General features: G+C 41.5%; 1 long non-coding RNA gene across 2 annotated transcripts in view; it reads right to left on the bottom strand.

Annotated features, from left to right (window-relative positions):
• Positions 1-2,315: 2,315 nt before the first annotated feature.
• The window catches only part of LOC113950076, a 28,075-nt gene continuing 12,698 nt past the window's right edge, over positions 2,316-17,692 (bottom strand). The window contains exons 2-4 of one of the 2 annotated variants that reach the window (XR_003528661.1): positions 13,680-13,818; positions 8,774-8,879; positions 2,316-2,722 (exon numbers count right to left, since the gene is read on the bottom strand). This is a non-coding gene — a long non-coding RNA (uncharacterized LOC113950076). Of the gene's footprint in view, positions 2,723-8,773; positions 8,880-11,444; positions 12,932-13,679; positions 13,819-17,692 lie in introns of those variants that run through there. The other variant, XR_003528663.1, reaches the window with a different exon arrangement.

Genomic DNA, 17,692 nt, shown 5'->3' with positions numbered 1-17,692 from the left:
AAAAGCTGCCTAATGAAGAAGTTGCATCAATAGATTTTTGTACTGTTTTTCTTTCTAGGAATTAATCTGACTCACCACCATGCTTTATGGTCATTCGTTCCTTACAGACCAGCTCATTTCTGTTTACCTAGATCAGTGTGCAGCCTCGCACTCTCTTCTGGCTGCAAAACAACAGCACCCAGCTGGAACCTTGTGACTTCCCAGTAGCTCCATCAGCCATCCCAGAGCTTCCTTGCAGGGCTTCCTCCCCAGCAGACTCACTGCTGGGAGCCCACTCCTCTTAGTGTATCTGCTCTGTATTTACATGGGGAAGCCTGGGAATTGAGCTAGAATCAACTATTTTCAGCAATGATTGATTTTTCTGCTTTAGTGGGCAGTAGTGGCATCTCCAGGGGATATCACAGTCTGCAGGAGAGCACGGTATCCTCCCGTCTAGCTGCTGTTGCCATTCGGTATTTATTAGTGGCAATGAATAACCAGGAGAACTAAGTCCATCCTTTCCCCTGGAACCACTGGTGCTATTTAAAACAGCAGAACAACCAAACCAAACCAGGAGCAGACTCAGGAATATCAACTCTCAAAGACAAGACCACAGCAATACTCAAGCCTTTCAAGTAACCTTCAGTACTGTGCACCAACCTGTTTCAATGAACAGCCACCGTTATATAATTCCCCAAAGACCAGTAATCTCTGGGTACTTCCAACAGTAAAAGTATTTGATAAAAGTACACTAAGGGGAGCTTGCAGATACAGAATCTTCAGGCTAAAAATTAACCTAGTTGGAAAGCCTTTAAGTCACCACAAGGTGGTGAACAAATTTGCTTCTGAGAAGATGACAAAAGGTTGTGTCCCAGAAGCTCCCACAAGTAACTTTGAGCAGTTGACTGAAATGAGCCACCCCACAAGCCCATGTGATCTGGAAATGGAAGTTGGTATCAGTATAATAAAAACTACACGGTTTGTATAAATCTATCCTCTCTGCTGTTCAGCCAACCAAGGTCTTCATGTCACAAAGAGCAAAGGAAGGCTTATCAAGGACAGTTTGGTGATATGAATATGATGGCTTCATCAAAACACCACTGACAATTCATAGGAAACACACAAGACTTGATCTGAAGTCTCTTATGGAAGAAGAGAATAACATCTGTCTCTAACTGCTGAAATAAGCCCTGCACACAACCCAGAGACCACCAAATGTGGTCAGTCATGGCTACACATAAAGCACTGAGTGCTTTGGATGGTTCCCACCTGAATGCTGAGTGAAACACATGCAACAGCCTGTGGGGTGTAACTGCACCCTGTTGCAGTTCTCAACAAACAGGCTATCAATACGTAATTGCTTCAGACATGACCTGAATGGTACCAGGCCTGTGCAGAGCAGCAGGGTACCTGCTGATAACCAGAGATGCAGGGATGTTCATGTACAGCGCCATCTGGCATAGCTGGAGCTGACCCTAGCCATTTGTTATACTGAAGGAAATCCCAGGAAAATGTGGATCCCTCTGTGTTTCACTGATCTATCAGGAAAGATGAATTGATAAGATGAGGGCATCTTAGCTAACAATACGAAAGTAGCCTCTGTCTCAGTGGCATGACTGCTAAGGTCATTACCCTTGGATACAAGTTCAGAAAGATGAGAGTTTTTTTTAAAAGTGATTGGGTGACAAAGGATTTTATTATTCTTGTTGCATGAATCTGAGGTATTATCTAAGCTTTGGCAGCATCACTTTCCAGATCCAGGCATTAATGATAACTGATACAATGATAAGAAAATTAAAGTTGTTGAGATGTGATCAAAATTCAGGCCTCCATGTAGGGTACAATCCACATTAATTGAGTCTAATAAAGATATCTACTTGGCTACAGATGAAAAAGAAATTATAAGATATTGACACAGATACTTCAAGAAGAAGCAGGGGAGTAGGAAGAGTTTAAGCTGGCATTCACTGCAGAGAAATATCTGTTATATCTCAACATAGGTATTTGTTGGTGCTGAGCCAGTTAGTGCAGTGGTAATGTCTTCTTGAGAGATGTTAATAGAAGTTATTAAAATATAAAGTAAATATTTATAAATAACAATTTCATAAACAGGCACAATGGATGCACATGCAAAAACTTGTTTACAAAGAGTAATTGCAGCTGCTGGTCTACACGAGTAGCTGTTGGAATTTACCTTGAACACAAAAATGTTAATTTGCATGGTTAAATGTTGGCTTCAAGCAAGCACCTGGATTTGATGCAATTAATGAATCTGGTGGGTGCTCTTTCAGTCACACAAACACCCAGGAGACAGACCTACAAAGTAAGTGAAAAGGCTTAGTAAAGGGTTTTCTTCCGAGTAAGTTTTATTGCTTTATTTATCATCTCATTTTAAAGCTTTTCTGGCTTATTTGGCCAAGCTCTTCAATAACTCAGAGAAGTTTAGGGTTCTTCTCTTTTTTAGTAATTAGAATTTGCAATTTCATAGTAATAATTTATTTACAGGAACTAGAGTTTCAGAAGCGCTTGGTTTAGGATCTGATGAGGATAGAGAGGGTAGACAACCAGAGCCTGTCATTACTTCTTTGGGAAACACTGGGATTAAAGCAAGGCAGGACAGTCCCTTCTTCCACTCTGGTGGTGACAGGAGACCTGACCAACTGTCTGTATGTCTCAGGATGGGAAACCAGTGTCTGACCAGGAACTGTGCTTCATCTTGGCTCTTCCCAAATGCAGAGATAGTCTGAAATAAACAAAGGTTTCATTTGGGTATTTTAAGGTGATGACTGTATGTTCAAGCTTCAGCAACAGCCACGGAAGGAAAAATTCCCACATCCTGGAAATGAGAGGCTCCTATATCGATAATACTTGAAGGTGTTGCTAATCATATACAGAAATCCCACCTCAATTGCAATTTTCAAGCCCAGAGAAACCCCAGCAGATGAAGGCAGACTAAAATTCAAGTCTCTCGAGATCCTGCTCACTTTTAATAATAACTCAGGGACTCAAATGCTACTCAGTTGTAGGTACTGTTAGTGAAAAGAAGCTGTATTTTGTCTTCCAGACATGGAGCTGACAGCAGACCTGGGCTGCACACACAAGGCTTTCTGTATGAAGAAGTTGGTGCTTCCTGTACTTGGAGGCTTTGGAAAATGTTAGTTGAAATTAGCTTCCAAAAACCATATTGTAGCACTGGATTCCCTCTTGCAGCATATGTAAACCTTACTGCATGTTGTCCTATTAACAGATCATATTCTGCAACTGCATGTACATGGCTGGAAATCTTTTCAGGGTCTCTTTGGCTGCAGGGCCCATTACTGGGGTAAAGTGTTGCAGCTGAGTGTTAGATGGAAAATAAATTGCTACTTCTGCATAATTATTGTCTGAGTCAGTCATGCTGGCATCACCTGTATGGCCATATACAATAAGTGGTGGAGAAGTACTCAGATCCTGTTTTTGGAGCTACCAGGTGGCATCTATACAGCACAGTGCCCAGAGGACACGATAAACACAAGGTGTGTCTTGCTGGTTTGCCTCCGTCACCTACTCAGAGTGAATCCATCCTGGGCAGATGATGAACAAAATGCGTGAGGAGCCTTTTGATGGGAGGAACCTGAGAAGTAGGCAGAAAGCATCCCAACCCTCTGTTTTGTTGCCTTTACCCTATGACTATGTCCTGAACTTGTTGTGCACTGGGAATTGAGTGGTACCTGACTAGTCACTTCATGGCTAAGACAGGCTCTCAGTCTCCACTTTGTGTGTGAGGAGAACAAACTTAAGCACAGAGACAAATACAACCTGGAAATGTTGTCAAATCTATACAGCTGTCTTGGAGCTCCAGCTTCTGTCCTGAATCTGTACATAGCTGGACCTTAGCATTTCACAGGCTTGTACAGTGGCAGGATAATTCATACTGGAGGCTCAGAGCAGGCCAACAGGCATTGTTCTCCAGCTTCACAGCTCTAAGCTGAATGAGGCCCAGCACCATCTCCTTATATTGCTCCCAGGGCTTCTGGTAGCAGCAGCCAGGTGTGTTGCCCTATCCAAACAAGTGTAAACAAGATCTTGTTTTTCTTAGTGTCTGATTCAAGGCTAGATAACTTTTTAACCCTTCACACTCATGTTAAAGTGATGTACATGTATGTTTCAAGGGCTTTATGTGAGGTTTTTAAAGATGCTGGAGCCCCAAGAGAAGTGATAGGGGATGATGAGAGGGTGAAGGAACAACTTGTGCTATTTGTTCACCACTGCTCTGTAGCATCCACATCACAGTGTGAACAATCTACTAGCCCACATCCAATTCACTTTAGAATGTGGGTTGTGTACAAAATAACGTGTATAGGCATTGAAAGGCTGGCAAGTGGTAGGGAAGTCTTTAATTTGGCATTATAGAAACATCCTGCTAACACCTGGCTCATGCTCTTCACAACCTCTGCATGCAGACCTTATTTACCAGGTGCCCCTTAGATGTTTTGGCCCAAATGAGTGTAAGTACTCCTTTCCTCCAGTCCTCTTCCCTCAGCACCATCCAAGGAAAGTGTGGTTAATCTCCCACCCTTCTATTTCTGCCTGTGCCATTGATGATGTAATGCTGGTGTAGCTTCCTCTGCACATCAGAGGCCTTGCTGTCTCCAAGTGCAGAAACTTCACTCTGCACAGCCACAGCAAGGAAGTCATGAAGCATGCTACATATCTGAAAAGTGATGAGTCAACACTGCAAGTGTGAGGAATAGAAACTGGGAGAGGCCTCCCAGAGAAGTCGTGGAGTTGGCTAGAAGCTACTGTTGTGGTCAGAGGCAAAAGCAAAGTTCATCAACAAGTATAAACTTCCTCAAATCCAGAGGATTTCAGGCTGCGATGCAGTTCCGTATCTGGAATAAGCATGGCTTTCTGTTTTCTTCATCTCTTTTATGATCCAGCAGATCCAAGTCCGTTTTCTCTCCTCTTTCTCTCAAAAGAAATAAAGATTTGTTTGCTTTGCTCAGTTATCTTCATTGCTTATCATGCTTAAGGTTCCTGTTTTGCTCCAGTCAAGAGAAAAACAGTCTGGGGAAATTACTCAGAAGAAGAGCTGGGCTTTAACAGGTTTTTCCTTGGGAATGTGTACAAAATTTTTGAAGGACAAAAAGTAGTAGTAGTAGAAAGAGACGAAAAATAGTAGTAAGAAAAACTCAGAGTCACAGAAGTTGTTTTTTAAATGCTTAAAACGAGGGGGCTTTCTGGGGCACAACGGAGCCAAGAGTTGAAAATGGATTGACATTTCTGTGCTTCTTTTTTGACACTGCTAGGGTTGATTAAGTGATAATTAGGCTAGAGAGTGCTCCAAGAGTCACTACTTCATCCTACTCCTTTACCCCCTCAGGACTTGTCACCACTGAATAAAGGGTAGAAATTATATTAGAAATGCCTGCAGTTTTGAGACTATGTAAATGAAGAAGCTTGTGCTTTTTAATGCTTTGTGGCTGATTTGAGGCAAATCAAATTTCCAAACTGATTCCCACTCCCACCCCACCCCCAAAATTAAAGGAGATTGGGTTACATGCTCTTTACTAGTAGGATCTAGAGTCCACAGAGGTGGTGCATGGACTTTAGTTGTGTTTGCATTTCTGTAGACTTAATAGTGGACGTACGCAAATGTTCCCTGCACACAGAGTGCAAAACAAGGACAAATATCAGTATATAACACTGGCTCTCCCAGGGGACAGTCAGTGAATAATTGAATACTAACAATCACACAAAGTATTTTTCGTTGTATCTCCGCCTCCACAGCTGGGATTTCCAATCCAAGGGAGGATTCATATTTTAACTTTTTATTGCTGTTGTTCTGATTCAGAAAAACAAATCTTTTTTTTTTGTAAAAATATCACCAAAATAAATCCATTAAAGAGTCACCCTTGGTTGGAGAAGTATGCACTGTAGGAAATTCTGAATATACATTTAAAAATTCCCTGATTAATTGACTGGATTTCAAAGTGAATTTAATTTTGCTTTAACACTTGTTACTTAATTTGAGATTCTTTCATGAGGTTTTTTACATATTCTAATTTTGTGAAGTTTTATGTGCAAAACTAATTCTTATTTAGAATACAAATTATTCTATAATAGTCAAAATATTATAAATATTCAGAGTGTAAATAAGTATGATTGAATAAACTCCCTTACATCCTAGAAGCTAGTGTCTCCTGTTGATTTGCAAAGAAATTATTTGTTGCATTGCTCAGGGAAAGACAAGCTCTGAGTACAACATCTAGAGGGATTTTAACTTCTTACTTAATTAGAATATGAGTTAGGTGCATGAATATGAATTACGTGAGTGTATTTAGTAGCAGCTGTTTCCAGTTTCCTAGCATTCAATTACTACCATTACCCAGATAGCTTAGATAATGCCAGAAACTCCTAGGTAATTTTTATCCTGGCTTTTTCATATAAAGTCTATGAAAAAAATTGAAATTTATAGTCTATCTTTAGCTTTTGGAAGAGAAGAGCATGGGAATGGCAAACAGAATAGAGTATGAGTGTGACCTAAGTAAAGGTTGGATGGAGCTCTGAGCAACTTGGGCTACTTGAAGGGTCTCATTGCAAGGGGGTTGGACTAAATGACCTTTAAAGAGTCCCTTCCAAACAAAACTATTCTGTAATTTATTCTATCAGAAAACATGGTAAATTTGCCACTCATTAAATTGATTTTTTTATTATTATTAATTGTTATTGATTATCAAACCTGTAGCACCTTGTATTCTGACACTCAAAGGTTAGGCTCATTTCCTACCTCTCTTCTGAAATGACCGTAGCCTAGTAAGGAAGCCTTCCCCATATGTCTTTGATTGCATATGTAGTTATCCTCAGGAGGAAACAGAGTTATTATAAACCATATTTAAAGACGTTGTATCTACACTGTATCTAACTATACAATGCTTTTGTAAGACCAAACCAAAACCTATGAAGAGCCTGACTCCTCTTTATCACTGGCTTCCCAATAATTTTGAATCATCAGTTTTTAATGGGCAGCTTCAAGCTGTGCTTTGCTTATGTCACATTGCCCACGAACAGCTGGAATGGGACTTATCTCACATAATTTCTGGTGTCTGGAGTCACCAGTGAGTTTCCTTAGAGTTCATGGAGAAAAACAGGTACATCTGCAGCACATCGGCTCATCCTCCCCTGCCTGCATTTACATTCTCTTGCTCTTAATATGTTTTGTTCCCTGAATAACAAATGTAAAACACAGCAGTGCAGTTGCTGCATGTACCTTCCTTCCAGTGCAGAAGAGATGAGTCATATGGCCCCAGCTACAGAGCCTTGGCTGCTGCCTCAAACTGTGTTGTTTGGAGTCTTTTTGTTTGAGAGGTTGTCTGATCCCATATCTCATGCATCAGGCAGGACAAAAGCTCGCAAGTGCTGCTGGATGCTGCCCCACCAGGCTGGCAGAGCTTCTCATACCAAGGGGAGATATGGCACCTTAGGAGCCTTCTAAAATTTTGTGCCTCTGAATGATATGCACAGCACCTAGTGTTACTGATTTCTTTCCTTAACCATGATAAGGCAGGGCTTGTGACTCAACAGACCATCAGGAGGCATTTTCATTTAAATCCCCAACTCTTTTAAGTTGTGCTTTTCGGTGTTCAGCTGTTACTATGCTGAAATGTGAAAAGCATAGCCAAGAGGTGCCTTTAGCTATTGTAGCTGTTGGCTCACTCTTGGGAGAGGCAAAACTGCATAATTTATCTGATGTTTCTTCTGAGTAAGACAAACATATTTTCAAAATCAAAACTCAAGATAGGTTTGTGGTAACAGTGTTGAGATTCCTGAGATAGTTCTGTGCTAGTGCCCTGGCCGTCTGTCTGATAAACCCTGCTAAAGTTGCTCTTGGCACCCTCTGACAACCTGGCAAGTGGGTATATTCCTCTCAATGGAGCATTTTTCTAGTACCAGAGCTGAACTGGAAAATGAACCTGGAGGCGCAACTCATCGGCCAAGCGCCTGTGGAATGTGAAAGGAATCCAGACATTTAATTCCCTGGTAGCTCTCTGGAAAATCCCTGCCTTGCTGCACTTGGTAGCTTCAGTGTGTAACCCTGAGCAGCTGGCATTGCCAGTGGGCACCAGAACAGCTGGGAGAGGGCATGTTCATGAGACATTTCTCTTTGCAAATGCTCTGTCACACAGCAGAGGTGCTGTTCTAGAGATCCACTATTTTCCTGTTAAATGTGTGGTGAAGGGCACTGATCGTAGTAATTATAGAAAACTAATAATAAAAAATGGAGGGATATGACTGATAAAATCCTCTGTAAAAAATCCTGGCCATCTTAGCAGGCATGACATATCAGATTATGATCCCTCCTGTTGTTAAGTTGCAAAGGGGCAAAAGGCACACACACATCTCTGAGAGCATTTGTCCCTCTAATCTTGTCAGCAAAACCCCTTTTACAACTAACAGGGATACCACAAAGGGCAGTTCACCCCGTCATAGTATCTAGGAGTAGCAGAGTGAATCACCCTCTGCAGTGCCCTATCTTAGAAGCTGATATGGAAGAAGCCAACACCTGACTTAAAATGACCACATTTCAATGAGATAAACCCACCCACCCACGTACATAAACATTTAGCTCACATGGCTGAAGTGTATGGACTGTTGTGTTTATAAGTTCAGTACTCACCATACATCAAAGAAGGCAAGTCTAGTCAAAATATACAGAGAAAAAAAGGGATCTTTTTCCTCATGTCACCACCCCTCTCAAGCACCACTACATAGAAGTAGCTTAAGTGGCCCCAAGATGTCAGGGATTTATTATTACCTCTAGCTAGAGTATTAAATCAGCAGCTGTGCCTCTGAAGTGAAGGTTGGCCATCACTAAGAAAGCTTCTGATCAGTTGCTAGTGGCTTCTAAATCAACAGCTTGCCTACAGAAAAAGAAACTCTCTTAGGAACAAGCAACTCCCTTGTCAGCTGATGTTCAACCAGCACACAAACAGATGCTAATGACTTCCAAAAGGGAGAAAGGTCAAACTCAAAAATCCTGTAATTTTCCTGACCTAAAGGAGACCAGTTTCATTGTGGTTGAGAATGGTATCACCATTAACCTCCCAAAATAGTGATTATTGTCACATTTAGCACTGGTAATGAGACATATCGTTTCATCTGGTTCTATTTCTTTGTATAAAGCATGATTGTCTGTGTGTGTGCTGCAGGAAATGACTTATTTATTGAGCAGATTGCAATATGAACTGGAGTGCAGTATGCAGAATATGACTTCACCAGATGGGAAAGCATTTTACCCTAAGAGATGTTAATGACTTGCTGGCAGTTCATCCGGGTCATTATCAGAGATATCTGTTTGCTACCAGGATGGGAAAGGATGGCCCCTGCCTACCAAAAAAGCCATCAGCATTCCTAGACAGCTGAAGGCAGACACTAGACTTGGGGCAGCAGTGTGGAAAATGTTTCCAGAATAAATTGATACTGATAATCCCAGGAGTGAGAAGTGACTTGAAGTTGAAGAGAAGCCAAGGGGACCCCAAGGAAGGGGAAGTAAATGAACTGAGGTTTTCTGTCAGGAAAGGGTATTAAAGACATGAATCTTGGGTGAAAAGTGGGGCCTTAGATACGGCTCATTAGATGACAGTGAAAGAAGTTGTTCTTGGAGCTGATTTGCTGGTAAGCAAATAAGTGCTTGTGCTTTTGTCTTCTTTCCCTGTATCTAGATCCTTTCAGGGTGTTGTTTGCATTTAGGCTCTGTAAATAGGCACAAGAGTCTGCTATGCGTTAGACTGGTGTTAAGGATGATGAGAATGTGTCTGAGGCACCTGGCAGACAGCAAAACTATTCTCTGTTGTGTGGCTGTTGCAATCCTTAACCTTAAACACTAGTGCCCCAGCTGTGTGCTGAAATTCATTTCTGTGGGCATTCAGATGATAAAAGAGGGCTTCCTCACACAAGTGCAGAGGCTATATATTTAGGAACATGAATGAGGAGGATCTGTTTGGAGCTTTCCAGTGGCCTGTATTAGCTGGGAAAGAGCATAACTCTCCAGCAAAAGAGTAAGAGAGGGTCCACACCCACCGGGTTTTAATAACAGACACATGTTGGCAAATGACATTGCATTTCAAGTATCAAGACTCCAATGAAATGACTAATAATGTGAAAATGGAAGAGTGGCTGATTTTCTTTCTTTCTTTATAGCATGCATGTTGCCATGGTTTAACTCATCACGTGTATGACAATATCTTTAAGGTGGTCTTGGCTTCCTAAGTCTGTACGAATGTCTCTAAATAACTCTCATTTGCAGACATGATGAGTGCATACAGCTAACACGGAAATGCCTCTGAAAAAATACGACTTTTTGTACCTGTGCTGTGAGTTTGTGCGTGCACGCAGGATGATATTACACTGACATCATGATCCCAGCCGGCCAAAACTTCAAACTAACCCTAGTTCCTTTTCTCCTCTTTTGGCAAGGACATGTCAACACATGCCAGATGAAGGTGACCCATGTGATGTAACCACTGACACCCAGATAGTGAGTCTGGCTGGAATGGGGTTAACATTCCCCATAGAAATGCTGTACTTTGCACTTGTGCCTAGGAGAGTGTTGGTAAGCCACCCATGTGTTGGGTGCTGCTCCAACACCCCCAAAGGCTGGTAGGCTGGGGGTGGGCAAGAGGCTGGGAGGGGAGGCAGCCAGGACAGCTGCCCCAGCTGTTCAAAGGGATATTCTATACCATATGACATTACGCTTAACAATAAAGGCTAACAGAAAATGGGCTCACTTCATTATTGAAGTGTTTGTCTTCTGAAGCAGTCACTTTGCATACTGGGGCCCTATTTCCAAAGAAGTGTCTGGACATCGCCTGCTCATGGGAAGTAGAACATCCATCTCCTTTGGTTTTGCTTTGCTTCTGCACACAACATTTGTTTGTTTGTTTGTTTGTTTCATTTGACTGCCTTTATCTTGACTCATGAGATTTTATGTCTTATTTTCTCCCCATGTCCTGATGAGGAGGGGGCATGAGAGAGCCCCCTGGGCCGACATTTGGCATCCAGGCAAGGTCACCAAGCCACTGTATGGTACATTTAGTCCTGGATAAATGAGTGTAGTATTTGTCATGTTGCCAGACGAGCGACTGGGAACAGTCTGTGTTCAGAAAGGCAACTTGCAGTTCTTTATAAATTAAAGCAAATGCATGGGGGAAAGACCACTTCCATCCTGTGTTCAGTGGAGCAAAACTATCTATATAGGATTTTATTACTCACTGATTTCTTCTCCTCATGACAACAGTATGAGTAGCCACTTGTGCTAAGAAGGCAGCCAGAGGAGTGACTTCAGAGAGTGCCATTCCCTTCTGCAGACCTGTTCTTGTGACTCCATGGGAATTCTCAAGCACTCACCTATGGCCATGTGTATTTGCCCTGAACAAAAAATTGAAGAACATAATGGAATCTATTTCTAGCTCAGTTAAACAGAAACAATGTAAATCTAATACTGTTAGTGGCAGTATTTAGTACAGTGACCTGAAAAGCTAATCCAAATTCATCATTTTCTAGTGGGTTGTTCAGGATTTTTTTTCCTTTTATGATGCAGCTTCTTTAACTCAGATGAACTGTTACATGACTAAGGGATCTGCTCAAAGACAAGAGATGAGAAGTTTGCCAACCCCATAGATTAGTGATGTGCAATTAACTGAGTAATTTTAGCATCTTAGTGCCTCAGGTCTTTTATTTATACAGCGATGGTGTTTCACTCTTCTTTCCTTGGAGGGAGTTGCATAGAATGCAGCAAACACCTGTAATGATTTTCAATAATTTCAGCTGCTATAAAACCCAAAGTATTCATGGATCTTCAAAATTTTGTTCCAGTGGAATGAAGAACTTAGAAAAAAATAACGTTAAGGACTACATATTTCGGGCTCTAAGCTGTAGTTAAGATCTATATTATAGACTCTGTTAGAGTGCTATTGGTCTTATTGGTGATTTTCCTTTTCACTCAATGGGTTTGATTCCATATTTCTCATACTCTCTTATCTATTATCCCAGGCTGGAGGAGTTGCTGCCGTAAATATGTAGCTGGTGCCTACTTGTGAGGTCCTTGGCTGCCTGGCAGGCCTTAAAATAAGGAAGGTAAACTAGATGAGTGTAGCTTCTTTCTTGCTCTTATGTAATCTTGCCTGTTTGGGTTCCTATGGCAGAGCCACTGATGGTTACTGAGTTTTTCTCTAGTACAGCAGTCTTAATGAACACTGAAGGATGCCAGCTACCTGCCTGTGTGTCTGCAGTGGTGAACCACACCCCAAGCTTTCTGGTGCTTCCTCAACTCCCCAGACCTTTTGTGATTCATGGATGCTCATGGAGAGTAAAACCTTAAACATAACAGTGCTTTGGAGAGATGTGCCTTCAAATTCACATCTGCAAAAAGTTACTGGCAGCAGAAACATTAAAGAAATTCAGCTCTGATCTCAGTCCTCAAGTCTTTGGCTTGCTGTGGTGTGATAAGTCATTTGAACATGTACAGCCTTGGAGTAACTAAGTGGGTATGAGTGTGTCTATGGCTCCTTGGCACCTGTTGGTTTCAATGTCAGAGTCAGAAAAGGCTTATTAAAAGACATGACGTAGTCCATTTATTTTAGTCAAGAGTTTTCAGCCCTGCAATTTGCCTGTGAGTGACAGGTTATACTGGACAGTTTCTTATTCAGCTTCCGTCTTCTAACATTGTAGATCACAACCTTATCTTGTTTGTTCAACAGCCCTCCTTCCAGTTCACCCTCCTGCACCAGCATAGAGTTGCTTTATTTTTAGATAATTAACCTTTTCTTTTGCCAGCAGTAGATAAAGTACAGGGCTTCATAATTGATGTGCTGTTGTCTCTGACTTCTTCACACACCCGTGGGTGCTTTCAATCGTTGTTAAGAGCTGGAATCTCGGTTTGAATCCACAACGGAGTGCTGCCTTATTATTTACCCTGAGTAGAAATGCAGCCGAAATCGATGAAATGAATGATTATTATTACCCAGAACTGACTGGAATTCAGATGCTGAAAGATGTGCCCAAATGAATTTTTAAAGAGGCAGAGGTGCACAGAGACTATGTAACACCAAGTAACACCCAGAAACATAGCTCTCATTAGGAGGTGAACATCTGACTGTAATTGAATTTTCAGTACCTAGTTAGCAGAAAAATACAAGAGATTTTATTGACTAAAAAGCTTCTCAGGAGGCATGTTCATTAAAGCAGCACCTAAATATTGAAATAAAAGGCAGTGCCCAAGCCTCCAGGTAGAACCAAGATAAGCAATTCCTAGGAAAATCCTGTCCTGCAAGCCTAATTTCAACAAGCAGGCCTTGGAAATCAGTTTATTGGATATTGGCTGAATAGAACCTTTATCCTGGGGCACAAGGGCTTTTAGTCTTCAGATCATTGAGAGCCTGGGCTTTTATGAGAGCTGTAAATAGGGTGTGATTCATGAATGTACATCATCATTTCTTTGTACTCATGAACACTTGGAAAGTCAGTGTGACCTGGGATTGTGTCTGATTTTTCAAGAAACGGGATTCTGTACTATATCAGAGTCTGACATTGCAGGTGTAATGTAATACGGTGTGCAGCTATCTTAAGATCTGCTGCTGACTCGGTTCCTTTAATTTAAGTTAACCTGCACTTTGCTCAGAAGTAAACATTATGTGCAGAAGAGGGAAAGGGAAATTCTTCACCTTGTTCAGCCATGGACAGGGGAATTCACAGGCTGTCTCTGGATTCCTTTTCAAACTCATCATCATTCCCAGTCTGCTGGACAAGTACATGACTTTACGGCAGTTGTCAGGACCTCTGGAGTTTGACAAGCCCCATTTGCTGGAAAATGAAGGTGCGATTACGTCAGAGCAAGTTGTTGATGCCCAAGAGACTTACGTGCAGTCTTTGTTTCTTCTGTGAACGGTCATTCCCTAATGTAGGAAAGAAAGAGAAGATTCTGTTCACTTGCCTGACCCCATAATACAGCTGAATCCTCACACCTCAGCCCTGAACTCAAATGCTCCTTACTCCTTCTCTTTGCCATGCCTCTACAGAGCGCAAATTTGTCAGCAGCAGCTATGACCCAGTGAAGGTGACAGATTGAAAAACAGGCAACTCCGTGATTTGTTCTCCGTCATCTCCAGGTCTCTTTATCTTCATACCTCCTGCCTGCACCAGCCCCATCTGAGTGACAGCACACAGTGACAGGGAGCAACCATGTTAATGGGAGAGAGAGGCCTTTGCCTCAGCCTTGGTCTGCACAGCCTGTCTGGACTTTTACTGAGCCATCCAGAGGCACGCCTGCCCACACTGAGTAATTGTATTTTTTTGTGGCTGTTATAAAATACATTGGAAACATGTGTACCATTAAACTCCTGCATCCCAATCAGTGTGCATTTTTTTTGCTGTTTTATTTCAATTTAACAGGTTAAAGAAGACATTTCAGTAAGGAGCTGTGACTCTCCTGTAATTCTCTATTTTCTTCGATGGGCTGCAGGAATGTGTATCAGTGTCAGAGCAAACACAGAGCTGCTACAGGTTCAAATTGAGTATTTCATCCTGGCTAAATCACCCCAAAAGGCAACTCAGGGTAGCCTTCCCTCCCTTCAGGATGTTTCCAGGTGGCTTGTGAAAAGGGGGTTCATCTTTAGGGGAGCATTTGGTGTCAGTGCAATACCTGATAAGAAATGTCCATCTTTCTCAGTGGTGCTTTGCAGATATTCTATCTGTCAGAGTCAGATTCCTATAACTACTCATGGGACAAGTTTTCTGCATTGCCCAGGGCTCCTGGCTATCTATCTGGCTATCTCAGTGGGTCATCTCTTTGTTATTGGCAGTGGCACTTAGGGTCTGATTCTGTGTAAAGCACCTAGGAGCTACCTGAGGTTTTGCAGGATCAGTCTGTTATGGACCACCTCGCCTTTATTGAGTTCCTCTTTGTGTACCCTGGCAATTGAGCTGATCAAGAAAAGCAGTCAGGTGTTATTATCTCCACAGTTCTGATAAAGAATGAGGATTGAGCAGCCCAGTTTTTCTCACAGTTTTCAGCTTTCATTGGCCTGTGTTCACGAAAAGTGGTCAAAATGTTGGTTACACTCTCCCCTTCAAATAAGAGAATTCTGTGCCTCTGACAGAAGGTATAAAGTATTTTGTTTATTCACTGAAAGATAGCAATCACGAGCATTAGGTTGTGTTTAAAAGCCTTGGACTTTATTAGGGAAATAGACTTCGGTTTAATAGGAAAGAAAGAGAGAGGTGGAGAGAGTGAAAGGAACAAGAAGGAAATTTCAAAGGAAAATGTTCCAAGACCTCTTATTCATGAGTTTAGCTTTTGCCTGTTAAGCTTAAACAACTTTCCATTAACATTCCTTATTGAGTACTGTGAATGGAAAAAGCAAATAAACACTAGTCTGTGGCCTGATGTGTTGTCAGTGATGCTGTTCGTGATTTTTTTTTCTCTGTCAGTGAAAGGGAAGGTGCCATCACCACCACTGCTTGACAGCCTGGTCAGACTCTTGGCTGCATCTCTGTGCAACACAGGGAAGAGAAAAGAGCTTTGTTTCACCTCTATGCTGCAGACTGAGGACTGTTGTGGGGACTTATAAAATGCACCCCAATGTTTGTGGAAGGAAAGCCTTCTGCCATCATATCCTACACTACCTTTCCTGAGCTGCTCAAGCTCTGTTTTGCAAAGTTAGTAGGGTTTTCTGGAACCCACCACTTTCATCTGAAGACCTTCACATCTGTAATGAGCAAGGACATCTCTTTAATTTCCAGTCTGCATCTTATTAACCCACTTGTTCTTATGCCAGGATTGACCATAGTAGTTCCTTTCTCTCTTTTGTGTTTACCGCCTGCTCCTCCGCACTGGCTTGAAATACATGGACATCAGTTATATCCTCTTTTAAGAGTTCATGCTGAACCTCCATACCCTTCTTATAAAATAATGTCTTATCACCATGCTCAGGTCCCTAGAAGGAGTCAGCAGGCTCATATAACTAAATGCTTTACCCTCTTTCTCATAAATATTGGTACTTTTCATTTCTTGTCTGGGTGTTCATCCTACCACTGACATTGCTTTCTCCATTGCTGTATCTTCCTTTGCCTTGCTTTCCCCTCTGAGTCTGCACAAACTGATGTGTAGGAAAGACACTTCCAGTCTTGCCTTTTCATCTCTTAATTTAAATTTCTTCTTATCAGAAACAATATTTGAAGATGAGTGAAAGAAACTTTCTAACACAGAAAACATGTTTGGGAACATCCTGGATCTATTTCAGTCTTATCCAGATTCTTGAGATAAAAATTCAGGCATATGAATGTAGGTGTCTTCATGAGCACAAGATGACAAAGGCCCCTTTATGTTTATTGGACAATCAGAGCTTGATTCAGATGCTTATGTGTAGATGTCTGATACAATTCATGTTGCCAGAGATCATCTAAGATATATTCACTAAGCTTGCAAATATGACACAGTAACTACAAGAGTGCCACACCTTTCTGGGAAAGCATCTCAAACATAGGTAGGGTCCTCAAGGTCATCTCCGCGACCCTGGATATCTACGCTTCACTGACAGAGTCAGAGCAAAGAGCACAGAGCTATTCAGGTCACCTACACCTGTCTTCCAAATAGCTCTACAGGCTCTGCTGACAGTGGAGTTGAGTATTAATGAGCAACAGGAGTTGTTGTGTTGGAAGTGGCAGGAGCTCTGACACACAGTTCCCATGTTTGTGTGCAAGTTGAAGGCACTCAAATAACCTGCACCTGGGCTGAATATCAGTGTCTGGGCTTAGCTTAGGCTGAGGGGTTTTGAGGGGGCAATTCAGAGCATCCATTAATTGGGTAAGGAATTTCTGCTCTTGAAATCAGATGCTTCCAGTGAGATGGTATTTCTCTGGAGGAGAGGAGGAAGACAGAGAAGAAAGCAGGAATGGAGCTGTTGTATGGGATCTTAGGTTATAAAACAGCTGGCCATGGCAAATATTTGTAGAGAAATGGATTATGAGTCAGTTACATTTCAATCAAAAGGCAGTGTAGGCAAAGTTAAGCTGCTTAAGAAAGATTCTTTTATTATTTATTTAAAAAGGGAAAGCCTTGATGAGTTGAAGGAGCTAATTAACAAATCTCAGGATTTGAATGTGTATATATGAATTTCAAGCAACTACAGAAAATACCTTAAACTTCTATTCCAAGAAAGAAGAGAGAAAAACAAACAGAAAAGGACTGCTAATGTAACTGGATGAATAATCCAGGGGTGAAGAAACCTAAAAACAAGCAGGGAACAGAGGGAGAAAAATGGGAAAATGAAAACAAGGAAATTATAAGTTATAGAGGTAAAAGCAAGATTTTGCAAGCTCCAGGTGAATTAAGACTTCGAAGTTCATGAGAAAAGGATGAAACCTTCACTGGTTATATAAAAAGTAAAGAAATAAGGAAATTGAGCATTACAGGGTGAACATTAAAGATGTTCTATCTTTGTTTCCAAAACCTAAGTGAATGTGTTGCCTCCATTTTCAAGAACTAAGGGAGAAAGGCAGTGGTTAATGCAAATGATATTATCTACATGGAGCTCAGGTGCTTATGAATCAAGGAAGAAATAACCTCTATCACTGGACTTTGAAAGAACCAGCAAAAACACTAGGTTTGGTAGCAAAGTTTTTAAATAAAATTCTTAGTTTAGAGGTGATATTACAGAAATAGAGAACAGCAAAGGTA

Source organism: Corapipo altera, unplaced genomic scaffold (genome assembly GCF_003945725.1).
Source record: "Corapipo altera isolate COAL_440 unplaced genomic scaffold, ASM394572v1 0, whole genome shotgun sequence".
Lineage (NCBI taxonomy): Eukaryota > Metazoa > Chordata > Aves > Passeriformes > Pipridae > Corapipo > Corapipo altera.
Note: the sequence above shows the minus strand (reverse complement) of the source record. Positions and strands in the feature narration are given on the sequence as shown.